Source organism: Somniosus microcephalus, chromosome 9 (assembly GCF_052327205.1).
Source record: "Somniosus microcephalus isolate GS21.2 chromosome 9, FLI_Smic_1.0, whole genome shotgun sequence".
Lineage (NCBI taxonomy): Eukaryota > Metazoa > Chordata > Chondrichthyes > Squaliformes > Somniosidae > Somniosus > Somniosus microcephalus.
This window is the reverse complement of record NC_140995.1, coordinates 238,724,512-238,740,689: the sequence shown is the minus strand read 5'-3', so window position 1 is coordinate 238,740,689 and position 16,178 is coordinate 238,724,512. Positions and strand designations below refer to the sequence as shown.

At 48.5% G+C, this 16,178-nt stretch overlaps 1 protein-coding gene across 1 annotated transcript in view; it reads left to right on the top strand.

Moving 5' to 3' along the window:
• LOC147113152 (dynein axonemal heavy chain 8-like) overlaps positions 1–16,178 on the top strand; it is a 1,456,516-nt gene that overhangs the window by 116,216 nt on the left and 1,324,122 nt on the right. The gene's annotated exons all lie outside the window — the stretch shown is intronic.

The window sequence follows — 16,178 nt, the reverse complement described above, 5'->3', positions numbered from 1 at the left end:
TTCACTTTGTCGCCCACACACAAACTTGTCCCTTAACGTATCTGCTAGTCCCGCTCCAAACTGGCAGTGTTTCGATAGCTTGCACAGTTCCGTTAGGTACTCAGCATTGCTTTCGTCTTTGTGTTGGTTCCTTTTATGGAACTTAAACCGTTCTGCTATCAGCAGCGGTGTGGGGTTTAAGTGGTCCTATAGGATTTCTACTATGCTTTCGAAATTCTTGTTCACCGGCTTCTCTGGGGTTATTAGATTTCGCAGTAACCCATAAGTTTTTGCACCCATGGAATTTAACAAAACCAGTGCTTTCCTAGCATCTGGCACTTCATTCGCCCTGCAGTACACCTCAATACGTTCGACATATGTCGCCCAATCTTCGACTTCATTGTCGAACATAGAGATACTGCCACTCTTCGGCATCCCTGGGTGTGATTTAACTGTCAAAAATGGCGTCTCCCGCACTTCCCCTTCTTCTCCGCTGGCACAAAATGGCGTCTCCCGCGCTTTCCTTCCTTCCCGCGCTCGCCCTTCTTCTCCGCTGCGGCTTCTAAAAATGGCGTCTCCCGTGCTCTCCCTTCTTCTCCGCGGCTCAATGGCGTCTCCCGCGCTCTCCCTTCTTCTCTCCGCGGACACTGTTCAGCCCTTGAGCCCTGGCTGTGCTCTGCGCGTTCTTTTTTTTTTGTGCGCCTTTCCCGTTTCCGCCGCTCGGTCCTGAACCCGGCTGTTGCTTTACCCTCTCTCTCTCTGTTTTGTTTTTCCTCGACGCCGCTCGGTTTTCAACCCCCGGCTGCGCCCTGTGCGCTTCACCCTCTGTCTTACCCCGTCGACGCTGCTCAGCTTTCTCTCCATCGTCGGTCGGCTCCCGCCGCTGCTGTCCGGGAAGGGTCTGCGCTGTACCTGTCGTCAGTCTATTGCTGATTGTCATGGCTGGGGAACCAAGCCCGGCTCTCCACAGCCTCCCCTGCGATGTTCGCTCTCTGCCGGACGACTGGGCGGTTGCTCGTGGTCGACGCCCGTGTTCCTGGCCTCGACTTTCTTACACCGCCCTCCCGGAGCGAATCCTCAAAGGGAAATGCAGAGTTGCAGGTAGATTCAAATCGACACTCGTCGCCACTGTTCGATCCGTGATTCTGAGAGTATGATGTTTTTCAATAACCACACGGATGCTGTAACTTAACAATAAACAGGTATTTACTGGAGGAGGGTAGTCTCAAGACTGGGGGTACAGAGGCATGCGCAAGGCTTATATACGGGTGTGGTCACTGCCGGTACGACACTATACAGGAGCTGTAAAAGTAGTTGTCTTAAAGGTACATACACTACAATATTTACATCTGGATTTTCAATTAGCCTCATGTGGCTAATGTATTGGACATCACAGATCTTAATGCATGCCTTCTTCTTAATAATAATAATTCAACTTTATTGTCATTGTACAATGCACAAGTACATGAACAACGAAATGTGATCTTGCAAGCTCTCATGAGTCCAGTACAAATAACATTAACATTAAACGTAAATAGCACCGTCCTGGGAGAAGCAAAGCCGCTGCGTCTGTGCGCGCCGCCATTCCATTTCCACCATTCCTCCTGTCCGACAATCTTCAGCCCAACGCCTGGGCCTGCTCACCAGCTGCCCCTCCCGGGGCTCCTTCCGTGACCTTCTCACCAACCGCCCCTCCTCGGGGCTCCTTCCGTGACCTTCTGCACCTGGGCTTCCCTGATGGTCACCCCTCCAGGTACTAACCAGGCCTGGCTCTGTTTAGTTTCCAAACCTTGCCAGTGACTCTGTCCCTAGTCCCTCGGAACCGAGGATGACTGGATTTCCAATTAGCCTCATGCGGCTAATGTATTGGACAACACAGATCTTAATGCAAGCACCCGAATTTGGGCAGGCATTACTGGTGGTTTACGGAATGTTGTAACTCTTTCACTTACTACCGGACACCATGTTTAGTGGTTTCTCCCCCCAACACTTTCTGCAAGGTGGCATATTTGGAAGCAGACAAGCAGCAACTACCATTAGTCCCCATAATAGCTGCTGTAGATATTTCCTGATCCTATCCAGAACCATCATCCATTGGAACAACAACAACTTGCATTTATATTGTGCCTTTAATGTAGTAACTAGAAAGGGTAAGAGAAAGGGCAAGAATCTTCTTTTCATCTTTCCATACAATAGCTCCATCTCACAAACAAAACAAAGAGAATCCTCCCAGTCAAATTTTCATTCTTCTTCTATTCTGAAATCTTCTGTATACATGCCCACACATTTTCTCTATTCACCTACAGTAACAAAAAGCACAATCAGATTAGTGATCAAGTTCCAACAGTGACTTATTACAATGTGTTACAATGCTTATGTGACTTTCTGCTCTTGCAGTGGTGCAAGGCTGCTGATCCTAGTGCTTAATCTAAATGAACTCCCACTAACAGGAGACTTGAAGAAGGGGCTAAGCTGTATCGATACATGGTGCTGGGAACAAGGTGGCCCTCAATCTCTTCAATCACTGATCCAAGCTGTGAACATGCCGCAGCTATGAAGGGGGAAAGTCTGACTTCTGACACTTGGATAGTCACAGGCGATGAGAGAAAGAGAGAGAGCACGCTGCCTCACCTTCCATGCCCACATCCAAGCAGAACTTACTTGGGGCCTCCAGGTCACCATACCCTCTGATCTGCAAATGTACACATCTGAGCACTTCAATAACATCACAAAAGCCTGTGATCACTTTGCGCCACATTAACCCTCTCCAGTAGGTGGGGGTTTGAAGGCACAGTGCACATCAGTAACCAAGCCCAGTGACATTAGTGCAACCCAAGGTCTGGATGCCACGGTCATGGTGGCTCTGTGGCAGGGGGCTGCAACTGCAGATGGGCCTGGAATTGCCACTTTATCCAAGAATGTCTGCAAGTTCTGCCAACCTACCTTCAGCACCCATTCTCCTGCTACTGCAGTTTGAGAGCAGTTGAAAATCCATTTGATTATAAGAACATAAGAATTAGGAGTAGAAGTAGGCCATACGGCCCCTCGAGCCTGCTCCGCCATTCGATAAGATCATGTCTGATCTTCGACCTCAACTTCACTTTCCTGCCCTATCCCCAGATCCCTTGATTCCTCTGGAGTCCAAAAATCTATCTATCTCCGCCTTGAACATACTCAACGACTGAGCATCCACAGCACTTTGGGGCAGAGAATTCCAAAGATTCACAACCCTCTGAGTGAAGAAATTCCTCCTCATCTCAGTCTTAAATGGCCGGACCCTTATTCTGAGACTATGCACCCTAGCTCTAGACTCTCCAGCCAGGGGAAACAATCTCTCAGCATTATCCTGTCAATTCCCCTCAGAATCTTTTATGTTTCAATGAGATCACCTCTCATTCTTCTAAACTCCAGAGTATAGGCCCAATCTACTCAATCTCTCCTCATAGGACAACCTTCTCATCCCAGGAATCAATCTAGTGAACCTTCATTGCACCGCCTCCAAGGCAAGTATATCCTTCCTTAGATAAGGAGACCAGAACTGTGCACAGTACTCCAGGTGTGGTCTCACCAGCCCTGTATAATTGTAGCAAGACTTCCTTACTCTTGTACTCCAACACTCTAGCAATAAAGGCCAACATGCCATTTGCCTTCCTAATTGCTTGCTGTACCTGCATGCTACCTCTCTGTGTTTCTTGTACTAGGACACCTAACTCTCTCTGAACACCAACATTTAATAGTTTCTCATCATTTAAAAAGTATTCTGTTTTTCTATTCTTCTGACCAAAGTGATTATTCTCACATTTCCCACATTATACTCTATCTGCCACCTTATTGCCCACTCACTTAACCCTGTCTATATCCCTTTGCAGGCTCTTTGCGTCCTCCTCACATCTTACTTTTCCACCTAGCTTTGTACCATCAGCAAACTTGGATACATTGCACTCAGTCCCTTCATCTAAGTCATTAATATAGATTGTAAATGGCTGAGGCCCAATCACTAATCCTCACGGCACCCCACTAGTTACAGCCTGACAATCTGAAAATGACCCGTTTATCCCTACACTCTGTTTTCTGTCAACCAATCCTTTATCCATGCTAATATATTACCCCCAAACCCATGTGCTCTTAACTTGCTTAACAATCATTTGTATGGCACCTTATCAAATGCCTTTTGGAAATCCAAATATACAACATCCACTGGTTTCCCTTTATCTACCCTGCTCGTTACATCTTCAAAAATCTCTAATAAATTTGTCAAACACGATTTACCTTTCATAAGCCCATATTGACTCTGCCTAAACATATTATGATTTTCAAAGCGCCCTGTTACCACTTCCTTAATACACCTGGGAATCCCTGGCCCAAGACCGCACAAAGTGGAGGAGAAGCATCCGGGAAGGCGCCGAACACCTCGACTTTCTTCGCCGGGAGCAAGCGGAAGCCAAGCGCAGGCAGCGCAAGGAGCGCACGTCAACCCAAGCACCCCACCCACCTGCCCCTTCAACCACCGTCTGCCCCACCTGTGACAGAGACTGTAGGTCCCGCATTGGACTCATCAGTCACCTGCGAACTCATTCTTAATGTGGAAGCAAGTCATCCTCGGTTCTGAGGGACTGCCTAAGAAGAAGAAGAATGGATGCCAGCATTTTCCCAACAACTGATGTCAGGCTAACTGGCCTGTAGTTCACTGTTTTCTCTCTTCCTCCTTTCTTGAATAGCGGGGTTACATTTGCTACCTTCCAATCCGCTGGGACCTTTCCTGAATCTTGGGAATTTTGGAAGATCACAACTGTAGTGTGTGTACCTTTAAGGGGAGAACTACTTTTTACAGCTCCTGTATACTGTAGTACCGGCAGTGACCACACCTGTATATAACCCTGAGTAGGGATCTGTACTGTTAGTTTTAGAGCAACCCTCACCCAGTAAACACCTGTTGATTGTTTCTCTGCAGTCTCTGTCTATTTGTTGAAGAACACCATACATCAAGATTCACGGATTTAACATTGGCGACGAGTCGATTTGAAACTACCTGCAACTCTGAAGAAGAAGGCCGATTCCAGGGGCACGGGCGTCGACCATCCGGCAGAGACTCCAGCGAGATGGGCTGGCAGCAGGTACGGTGCAGACCCCTTCCCGGACGGCGGCGGCTGGAGCCGACCGACGGCACAGGGGAAGGCCGAGCAGCATCGACGGGGTAAGAGAGAGGGTAAAGCACACAGGGCGCAGCCGGGGTTGAAGACCGAGCGGCGTCGATGAAAAAAAAAAAGAGAGAGAGAGGGCAGAGCGCACGGGGCGCAGCCGGGGTTCAGGACCGAGCGGCGTCAACGAGAGAGGCGCGCAGGAAAACGCACAGAGCGCAGCCGGTGTTCAAGGGCTGAGCAGCGTCCGCGGGGGAAGGAACGAAAGCGCAGGAGACGCCATTTGAGCCGCAGCGGAGAAGAAGGGAGAGCGCGGGAGACGCCATTTTGAGCCAGCGGAGAAGAAGGGAGAGCGCGGGAGACGCCATTTTAAGGCAGTCTAACCACACCCAGGGATGCCGAAGAGTGGCAGTGTCACAGCGTTCGACAATGAAGTCGAAGATTGGGCGACATATGTAGAACGCATAGAAGTGTACTGCAAGGCGAATGAACTGCGCAAGCTATCGAAACACTGCCAGTTTGGAACGGGACTAGCAGATACTTTAAGGGACAAGTTTGTGTGTGGGCTTCAAAGTGAAGGAACCCAGAAACGGCTCTATCAGAAAAGGATCTTACGCTGGACAAGGCTTTCAGCATGGCAGTATCACACGAAGCAGCCGCACGGGGCGCTGCAGAGATACAACGGAGACCGCAAGAATATGGCACAAAGGAAATGTCATATGGAGCAGTGAAGTGTTATCGCTGCGGCAGAACAAAACACAACCATAAGGATTGTTGGTTCAAGGACCAAGTGTGCAGACAGTGTGGAGAAGTAGGACACATAGCAAGAGTCTGCAGGTCGGGAAAGAAAACCAGCAGCAAGAAATCTCCACAGGAGAAGTACAAAAAGTTACATAAGGTGACGGAGAGTACTTCAGACGAACAGAAAAGTGATACAGACTCCGGAAGCAAGGAGCTGGGTTGTCTGAAACTACATAATGTAATCAAAATGGAGGATCACCAAACTATCTGGGTCACGCTCAAGATAGATGGAGTCCAAGTGAAAATGGAATTGGACACAGGATCAGCCCTAACAGTCATAAACCAAAGGGGCTACAAGCGGCTATTTGCTGGAGTTCTTTGAGGAAGTAACATATAGGGTGGATAAAGGGGAACCAGTGGATGTAGTGTATTTAGACTTCCAAAAGGCATTTGACAAGGTGCCACACAAAAGGTAAAAAATCACGGGATTGGGGGTAATATTCTGGCATGGATAGAGGATTGGCTATATAACAGAAGGCAGAGAGTTGGGATAAATGGTTCATTCTCAGACTGGCAATCAGTAACTAGTGGTGTTCCGCAGGGGTCAGTGCTGGGTCCCCAACTCTTTACAATCTATATTAATGATTTGGAGGAGGGGACCGAGTGTAACATATCAAAGTTTGCAGATGATACTAAGATGGGAGGGAAAGTAGTGAGTGAGGAGGACATAAAAAACCTGCAAGGGGACATAGACAGGCTAAGTAGGTGGGCAGAGATTTGGCAGATGGAACACAATACTGGAAAGTGTGAGGTTATGCACTTTGGCAGGAAAAATCGTAGAGCAAGTTATTATCTTAATGGCAAGAAACTGGAAAGTACTGAAGTACAAAGGGATCTGGGGGTCCTGGTGCACGAAACTCAAAAGGTTAGTATGCAGGTTCAGCAAGTGATTAAGAAGGCCAATGGAATGTTGGCTTTCATTGCTAGGGGGATAGAATATAAAAATAGGGAGGTATTGCTTCAGTTGTACAAGGTATTGGTGAGAACGCACCTGGAATACTGCATACAGTTTTGGTGTCCATACTTAAGAAAGGACATACTTGCTCTCGAGTCAGTACAAAGAAGGTTCACTCGGTTAATCCCGGGGATGAGGGGATGGACATATGAGGAGAGGTTGAGTAGATTGGGACTCTACTCATTGGAGTTCAGAAGAATGAGAGGCGATCTTATTGAAACATATAAGATTGTGAAGGGGTTGGATCGGGTGGATGCGGGGAGGATGTTCCCGATGATGGGTGAAACTAGAACTAGGGGGCATAGTCTTAGAATAAGGGGCTGCTCTTTCAAAACAGAGATGAGGAGGAACTACTTCACTCAGAGGGTGGTAGGTCCATGGAATATGCTGCCCCAAAATTGAAAACAGAAATAGACAGTTTCCTAGAAGTAAAGGGAATTAAGGGTTACGGGGAGCAGGCAGGAATTTGGACATGAGTCTAGGTTCGGATCGGTCATGGCCCTGTGGGTAGCGGAGCGGGCCCAGGGGCCGTGTAGCCTGATCCTGCTCCTATTTCGTGTGTCTAATTCTGTTAGATTCAGGAGATGGTTCTGTGATAGTAGATTGGCGGTTAGGATCAGATCAGCCATGATCTTATTGAATGGCGGAGCAGGCTCGAGGGGCCGATTGGCCTACTCCTGCTCCTATTTCTTATGTTCTTATTCTCACATATACCCTTGAGAGATACAGAAATTGTCTTGAAGACGTACACGGGGCAAAAAGTCTACCCCAAAGGAAAAATAAGGGTGAACGTTATATATAACGGCAAGGAAACACCAAAAATGGACCTATATGTATTGCCAGATGGAGGACCACCACTACTAGGACGTGATTGGATCCGGAAGATACAATTAGATTGGCATTCCATACAGGCACTGAAGGTTGAGGCCAAAAAGGATGACGAAGTCACACCTGGATGACTGTCAAAAATGCTAACTGACGCAAAAGAAGTGTTCTAGGAGGGACTCGGAACACTAAAAGGCATAACAGCAATGATTAAAATAGAGGAAAATGCAAGCCCAAAGTTTCTTAAGGCCAGACCGGTACCTTATGCGATCCGCCCTGCCATCGAAGCAGAGCTGGAAGGTTTGGAACGTTCAGGAGTACTGTCCAAAGTGGACTGGAGCGAGTGGGCTACACCCATCGTCCCTGCAATGAAGAGGTCGTTGAGTAATACGCCTGGGGAACCAAAGAAGGTTCGCATCTGTGGGGACTTTAAGGTGACAGTGAACCCAGTCCTTCACATGGTACAATATCCGCTTCCGCGGATTGAAGATATTTTCGCCTCGCTATCTGGAGGAAAACGCTTCACTAAGATTGATCTGGCCCAGGCGTACCTGCAAATGGAGGTAGAAGAAGCCTCGAAACAGTACCTCACGATCAACACTCATAAAGGTCTCTACCAATACAACCGGCTGGTGTTCGGGGTAGCATCAGCTCCGGCTATTTGGCAAAGGGCAATGGATCAAGTCCTGCAAGGGATTCCAGGGACCCAGTGTTATTTGGACGACATCCTGGTCACGGGCGAAAATGACAGTGATCACCTCGCCAACCTGGAGCAGGTGCTCACTAGATTGAAGGAATATGGGCTCTGAGCTAATCGCCACAAATGCGAGTTTTTCCGGAAGCAGATCTCGTATTGTGGCCACGTTATTGATGAAGAGGGGTTACATAAGTCCCCTGAAAAGATTGAGGCAGTAGTCAAGGCTCCAGCACCGGAAAATGTGTCACAACTGAGGTCGTTCCTCGGGCTGGTGAACTACTACCATAAGTTCTTGCCGAATTTGTCTACAGTACTACACCCACTGAACACCCTACTGCAAACGGGGGTACCATGGAAGTGGAATGACGAATGTAAACGAGCTTTCCAGAAGTGCAAAGAATTGATCACATCAAAAGAGGTGTTGGCTCATTTCAACCCAGCACTATCAATTCGGTTGGCGTGTGATGCATCACCCTATGATATTGGAGCGGTGCTGTCGCACAAATTCCCGGACGGCTCGGAGAGGCCAGTAGCCTTTGAGTCTCGGTCACTAACCTCAGCCAAGCGTAACTACACCCAGATTGACAGGGAGGCCCTCAGCCTAGTGTGGGGAGTGAAAAAGTTCAACCACTATCTGCACGGGCAGAAGTTCACCTTGCTGACCGACCACCAACCACTTGTCTCCATCTTTAATCCAAAGAAGGGCGTTCCGCTGATGACTGCGCAACGGCTACAAAGATGGTCCCTTTTTCTAGGGGCGAACCAATATGAAATAGAGTATAAAGGCACGAAACAGCATGGAAACGTTGATGGGCTATCACGCCTGCCACTGCCTACTGCGGAGGAAGCACCAGCAGTGGACCCTGTCGAAATATTTTATTCGACTATAATTGAACGCTTGCCAGTAACTAACGCGGATATAGAGAAGGAGACCCGAAATGACCCGACACTGTCTCGGGTATATGACTTGACGGTGAAGGGATGGCCAACACATGGCGACTCACTGTTGCCAGCATTCTCATCCAGAAGAGAACAGCTGTCAGTATGCCAGGGGACCTTGATGTGTGGATCCCGAGTGGTAATTCCACCCAAGTTAAGGGAGAGAGTGCTCAATGAGCTTCACAAAGGCCATCTGGGAGGGGTGAAAATGAAAAGCCTTGCTAGGGCTTATGTGTGGTGGCCGGGGATCGATCAGCAAATCGAGGACCTGACAAAGAGCTGCTCAGGATGCCAGAAGGTCCAAAATTCACCACCGCATGCACCTCTACACCCATGGGAGTGGCCCTCCTCTCCATGGCAACGGGTGCATATTGATTTTGCTGGTCCATTCATGGACTCAATGTTTTTAATAGCCGTGGATGCGCAGTCGAAATGGCCTGAGGTGATCAAAATGTCCTCCACCACCACGGAGAAAACCATTGCAGTCCTACGGACCATATTTGCCAGGAACGGCTTGGCAGAGCAGATTTGCTCTGATAACAGACCACAGTTTGTGTCCGAAGAGTTTCGGAAATATATGAAAATGAATGGGGTAAGGCATTACACATCCGCCCCGTATCATCCAGCCACAAATGGATTGGCTGAGAGGTTCGTACAAACCTTTAAAAAGGCAGTAAGGGCCATGTGCGATGACGACATTCCACTGCAGCATAAGGTGGACAATTTCCTGTTAGCTTACAGAAATGCGACACATGCAGTTACCAACCAGGCCCCGGCCATGATGTTCTTTAACCGAAGGTTGAGATCTCGTCTGGATTTGCTCAGACCAAATGTACGAAGAAATGTTGAGAATAAGCAATTCCAGCACATCAATGAGAAGCTGACAAGGAGCTTCAATGTAGGGCAACCAGTCTTGACCTGCGACTACCGAACATAGAAATGGCAACCAGGAACAATATGCACACGGCAGGGGCCACTAATGTACACAGTGGATGTTGGGGAGAACATTGTGAGACGCCATGTCGACCAGATCCTAGCGTCACAGGAACGAGTCAATCCCATGTCTCGCGGAACTGGTAATGAACCCGACATACAGGTAGCATCTACCCAAGAAACAGTAGCATCGGAAGCTGATGAACCAACCGACGACAGGGGGCCAGAATCGCCTCCGCACCAAGAGCAAGACACTCAGGAAAGGCGCTATCCTGAAAGGATCAGGAAGCCGCCCCAAAGACTGAATTTATAAATGGACTATTTTCAGTTAATGTTGCATGTTAAAAGTGTTAATTGTTAAATTAATGTTATGGTACTGTTAATCTAAAAGGGGAGGAATTGTGGTGTATGTACCTTTAAGGGGAGAACTACTTTTTACAGCTCCTGTATACTGTAGTACCGGCAGTGACCACACCTGTATATAACCCTGAGTAGGGATCTGTACTGTTCGTTTTAGAGCAACCCTAACCCAGTAAACACCCGTTGATTGTTTCTCTGCAGTCTCTGTCTATTTGTTGAAGGACAGCATACATCAAGATTCACGAATTTAACAACAACCAAAGCATCCACTATCTCTTCAGCCACCTCTTTTAGAACCCTAGGATGTAGGCCATCAGGTCATGGAGATTTGTCAGCTTTTCGTCTCATTAGTTTCTCAAGTACTTTTTCTTTACTGATATTAATTACTTAATATTCCTCGCTCTCATCAGACCCTTGGTTCCCCACTATTTTTATGTACTTTGTGTGTCTTCTGCTGTTAAGACAGATACAAAATATTTTTTTAAAGTCTCTGCCATATCCTCAATATAATTTCTCCTGTCTCAGCCTCTAAGGGCTCAATGCTTACTTTTGCTACTCTCTTCCTTTTTACATACTTGTAGAAGCTCTTACAATCTGTTTTTATATTTCTTGCTAATTTACCCTCATATTCTATTTTTTCCCTTTTTATCAATTGTTTGGTCATCCTTCGCTGATTTCTAAAACTCTCCCAATCCTTAGGCTTACTACTATTCTTTGCAACATTATAAGCCTCTTTTAATCTAATACTATCCTTAACTTCTTTAGTTAGCCATGGTTGGATCAGTTTTCCCATGGATTTTTTATATCTCACTGGAATGTACACTTGTTGAGAATTTTGGAATATTTCTTTAAATGATTGCCACTGCTTATCTACTGTCATACCTTTTAATCTAATTTCCCAATCTACCTTAGCCAATTCGCCCCTCATACCTACGTAATTGGCTTTGTTTAAGTTTAAGCGGGAGAAATTCGGTACCTTAGTGCCTCCAGTTAACACCTGGCGGGGGCGCTAACGGGGCACTGAGGCAGTTGCACTGCAGCAAGGCGAATCCAGCACCGCATGCCAAATTTGGGCACCCCTGTAGCGTTGCCGCTACATAGAAACATAGAAGATAGGAGCAGGAGTAGGCCATTCGGCCCTTCGAGCCTGCTCCGCCATTCAACGAGATCATGGCTGATCATCCAAACCCTAGTCCCTACACCGACAGCCATCCCACCCAAGCCCTATCCCAGTAACCCCGTAACCCCACGTATTTAATCCCCCCTAACACTAAGGGCCAATTTTTATCATGGCCAATCAACCTAACCCGCACATCTTTGGACTGTGGGAGGAAACCGGAGCACCCGGAGGAAACCCACGCAAACACGGGGAGAATGTGCAAACTCCACACAGACAGTCACCCGAGGCCGGATTTGAACCCGGGTCCCTGGCGCTGTGAGGCAACAGTGCTAACCACTATGCCACCGTGCTACGATTTAGCGCTGGGGACTTCAGTGCCAGGCAGATGCTCACTGGGCACCGGATCATATTGAGTATTGCCCCCTGCCTTAGCGTCTGGTCCTGACAGCGACAGGGAGAGGAGGCATCAAGCAGGCAGATGCCGGCTCCAGCGGCGCTATTTAAAGGAATCATTAGTAGTGAGTCACAGCTGTCAGGTTAGTGGTGTTTCAGTGCTTGTCAGTTTGAGATAGTTCAAGAGTTGAATTCAGTCATTCAAAGGTTATTTAGTGTTGCAGCTTCTAAAAATTAGTTACATTTATTCTCACAAAATATCAAAGTGCTGCACTTCCTTCCATTAATGGGCGCTGTACTGGCAGTCGACCTCACCCTCCAGGATCTACTGCAAAGGGAGCGCAGACAGCGAGAAAGATTTGAACATGTGGCCAGAGAGAGGAAGTGGGCCATCAGGGCTCTCAACAGGAGGCTTACCCTGCGAGGGTCTTCCGACAGCAATTCTACTACCTTCAATTAAGGCAGGAGCAGTGTCTTAGAAGGCTCCGCTTCAGCAAGGAGGTGGTCACAGAACTCTGCCACCTCCTGCAACCAGACCTCAAGCCTCAGATCAGGATGAGGACGGCTCTCTCAGTGGCAGTCAAGGTCACCGTCGCCCTCAATTTCTTCGCAAGCGGATCCTCCCTGTCTGCAACAGTTCGCCATCCATCGCTGCATCCGGGAGGTCACAAAGGCACTCTACATTAGGAGTGTGGCTTTGCCAGGATAGCGGGATTCCCCATGGTGCAGGGCACCATTGACTTCAGCCACATGGTTTTATGGGCAACACATAACAATCCTGAGATCTTCCATAACCGCAAAGGCTATCACTCACTTAATGTCCAGTTGGTGTTCAACCACAGACAGTGAATCCTCAATGTGAATGCCCACTATCCTGGCAGCAGCCACGATGCCTTCATCGTGCTCTCTTCCAGCCACCACATCAAGCTTGCGGCTGGCTGGTCGGAGATAAGGGGTATCCACTCTCCACCTGGCTCATGACTCCACTCCGCAACCCCAACACTCCTACACAGCACTCATATAATGAGAACCATGCCGCCACCAGGAACATCATTGAGCAGACCATTGGGGTGCTCAAGCAACAGTTCCGCTGCCTTGACCACTCGGGAGGAGCCCTCTAGTACTTGCCAGAGCGGGTGTCCCATTTCATGGTGATCTGCTGCACGCTACACAATCTGGCCATCATGATGGCCCAACCCTTGCCAGCAGGGATTGCGGGACCACCTTGGGAGGAGGAAGAGGGAGAGGAGGAGGAGGACGAGGAAGACGAGGAGGAGGTGGATGGACAGGAGTGAGGGAGGAGGCAGCCACTCAATTGGCCTTCCGGATGAGCTGTCCGTGACCGCTTCATCAGACAGCGGTTCCAGTAAATTCAACCTCAGATCCCCCTTGCTCACCACATCCCCATCATTCCACCCCTGTCGTAGGCCATATCATAGCACAAAGCTGAAATGAGAGACACCACAAAATCATCCAAAGCTAATTAATAAATTTATCAATAATCAGTGAACACATCTTTGCAACAACAATATTTACTATTCATCGTTGTGCTGTCCCTTAGTGCCTCGCGTTACTGTCTCTTCATCTACTCTAGTGTTCCTACAAAGTGTTGACTCAGTGATTGTAGCAAGGCTGGTGGAAGGCTGCTGAGTGTCTGCACGGGAGACTTCAGATGGCCTTGCAGGATGCCCTCAACCAACTCTGGGACTGGAAGGCCCGGCTGTAGACTGCACTACCTCAGCATGGGTGGCAGCAGTCTGGGCTGGCTGGATGACAGGCAGCGACAAGGGCAATGGCGGAGTGACAGCAGTGGGAGCAAGAATGCTGCCATCGTGAGAGAGGACAGCAGGTTCCTGCTCCACTGATCCACTGCCACTTCCCCGGGGCAGTACCTCAGCATCCCATGCAATCTGTTGCAGCACAGATTGCTGGCCTGCTGCGACAGTGTGAAAGCCCCGGTGGACGGTGGTAGACCCAGCCACGATGGCAGCAGTCAGAGCTTGCATGGCATCAAGCTGAGACTGCATGAGAGCAGTGTGAGATTCAATGCCACCAACCATAGACTGCATTACAGCACTAAGATGTTACGTCGCTTCTGCCTGTGTTGCAATGGAAGCTGCCAGATCGCCCATCACACGCGGTATCAGGTCTGGGTCGCCACGGTCTCTCTGGGAGTCTACCATCCTTTCCAGACTGGAAATGATGAGCTCCTTGGTGTGCACAGAGCTTCGTGCAATGTTGGAGGCGGGCTCCTCCACGATCCTTAACATTGCCGACAGGCTATTGGGCACCCTTGCCATTGCACCTATGATCTCCGTGTGCATGTCCATCACCCTTTTAAAGGCCTCCCCATTGAGGTCCTCATTGAGTCCTGTGCAGCAGAACTCGTGTGCGAACTCATCCTCCAGAGAGCTGGCCCCTGAGCTACCCTTTCACCCTGGCCTTGCTGCAGCTTGCTCATTCCCAGTGCATAACCCTGTGCAGATCCTACTACTATACTAGCCTCTAAAGAACGCGTAGTGCCAGTATCTGAGCTGGTGCCTGCAGGTGAGCCATGCAGTGACGCGGTGTGTTTTTCCTCCTCTTCTCTCGCATCGCTCTCAACGGTGCTCTCAGTGGCAGGCTGCTCATTATCTGAAAGCATAAAGGCACAAGAGATGGGTTAAGTTGAAGGGAAGGGGGCAGGAAGGGAGAAATGCATGCATACAGCATGATTAGCTGGAAAGTGTGAAAGGCTTGTGGGGTGAGGGGGAAGTGGGATGTGAGAAGAAGGAGTAGGGATGAACATATCATTGTTGTCCCCAAGGGGGTCAACGTCACCAGTGGCCACAGCACACACCACCTGGTGTCCAATAATCTCCAGCACTCTATTTTCCAGTGCAGACAGTGGTTTTGTGTCAGCTTGTCCCCCTGCCTGTGCATTCTTGCACCCACTTGTTGCGAGCCACCTTGGCCTGCAAGAGAAAGGAAAGTGTGTGAGTGAGTGTGGAGCAATGTGTTTGGGTGATGTGCCTGCCATAGTTGAATAGCAGTCATTGTGTGCAAGGTGTGAGATATGGGTGTGAGTGTTGGTATGTAGAGATTGTTGGTGGGTGAGTGCTGGGGGTGTGGTGCTTTGGCCAGTATGTGCAGACGGCAATATGTAGCATTTGTTGAGGCAATGATTCACCCTGACCACCCGAGTGTGGTCATTAAATTTCTTCCTGCACTTTAAATGGGTCCTGGGGACCACAGTGCTGCCCGAGACCTGATGGGCAACCTCCCTCCACATGGCACGGAAGACTTGCGGCGAGGGCCTCCTGCCACTTACCGGGTAGAGTACCGTCCTCCGTCTCTCCACAGTGGACACCAACTTCTCCAATGACACAGATTCAGAGGCAGCAATGCTGAGAATGAGGTTCTGCAGCATGAATGAACCTCCCCTTTAAGAACTGGAAAGAGCCTATGGCAATGGTGACTTGCGATTAGACTGCGCCTGATATTGGTTAGCGCTTTGACTGTTATGCCACTGAGCTAGGCCGTTAACACTCGATTTAGTGCTCCCATCCTTTCTTTGAGCGATGACACTGAATTTTGCATGCAGCGAGATTCATTAGCGCCTGGCGCTAAATCTCAAATTTTTCCAAAGTTAGCGCCCATTCCTGCGTTATAATGAATTTCTCCCCCTAAGACTCTACTTAAGTTAAATTTCTTCCTTAAAGACTTAAGAATGTCACTTTCGTACTCAATGTGAAATTTTAGCATATTATGATCACTTTTCCTTAGAGGATCCTTTACTATATGATTACTAATTAACCCTGTCTCATTACACAAAACAAGATCTAAAATAGCCTACTTCCTGGTTGGTTCCATGATGTATTGTTCTTGGAAACAGTCGTGAATACATTCCAAGAACTCGTCCTCCAGACTACCCTAGCCAATTTGATTTGCCCAATCCTTATACAGATTAAAGTCCCCCATGATTATTGTATTACCTTTGTTCCAAACTCCTATTATTTCTTGATTAATACTCTGTCCAATGGTATAGATTCTGTTAGG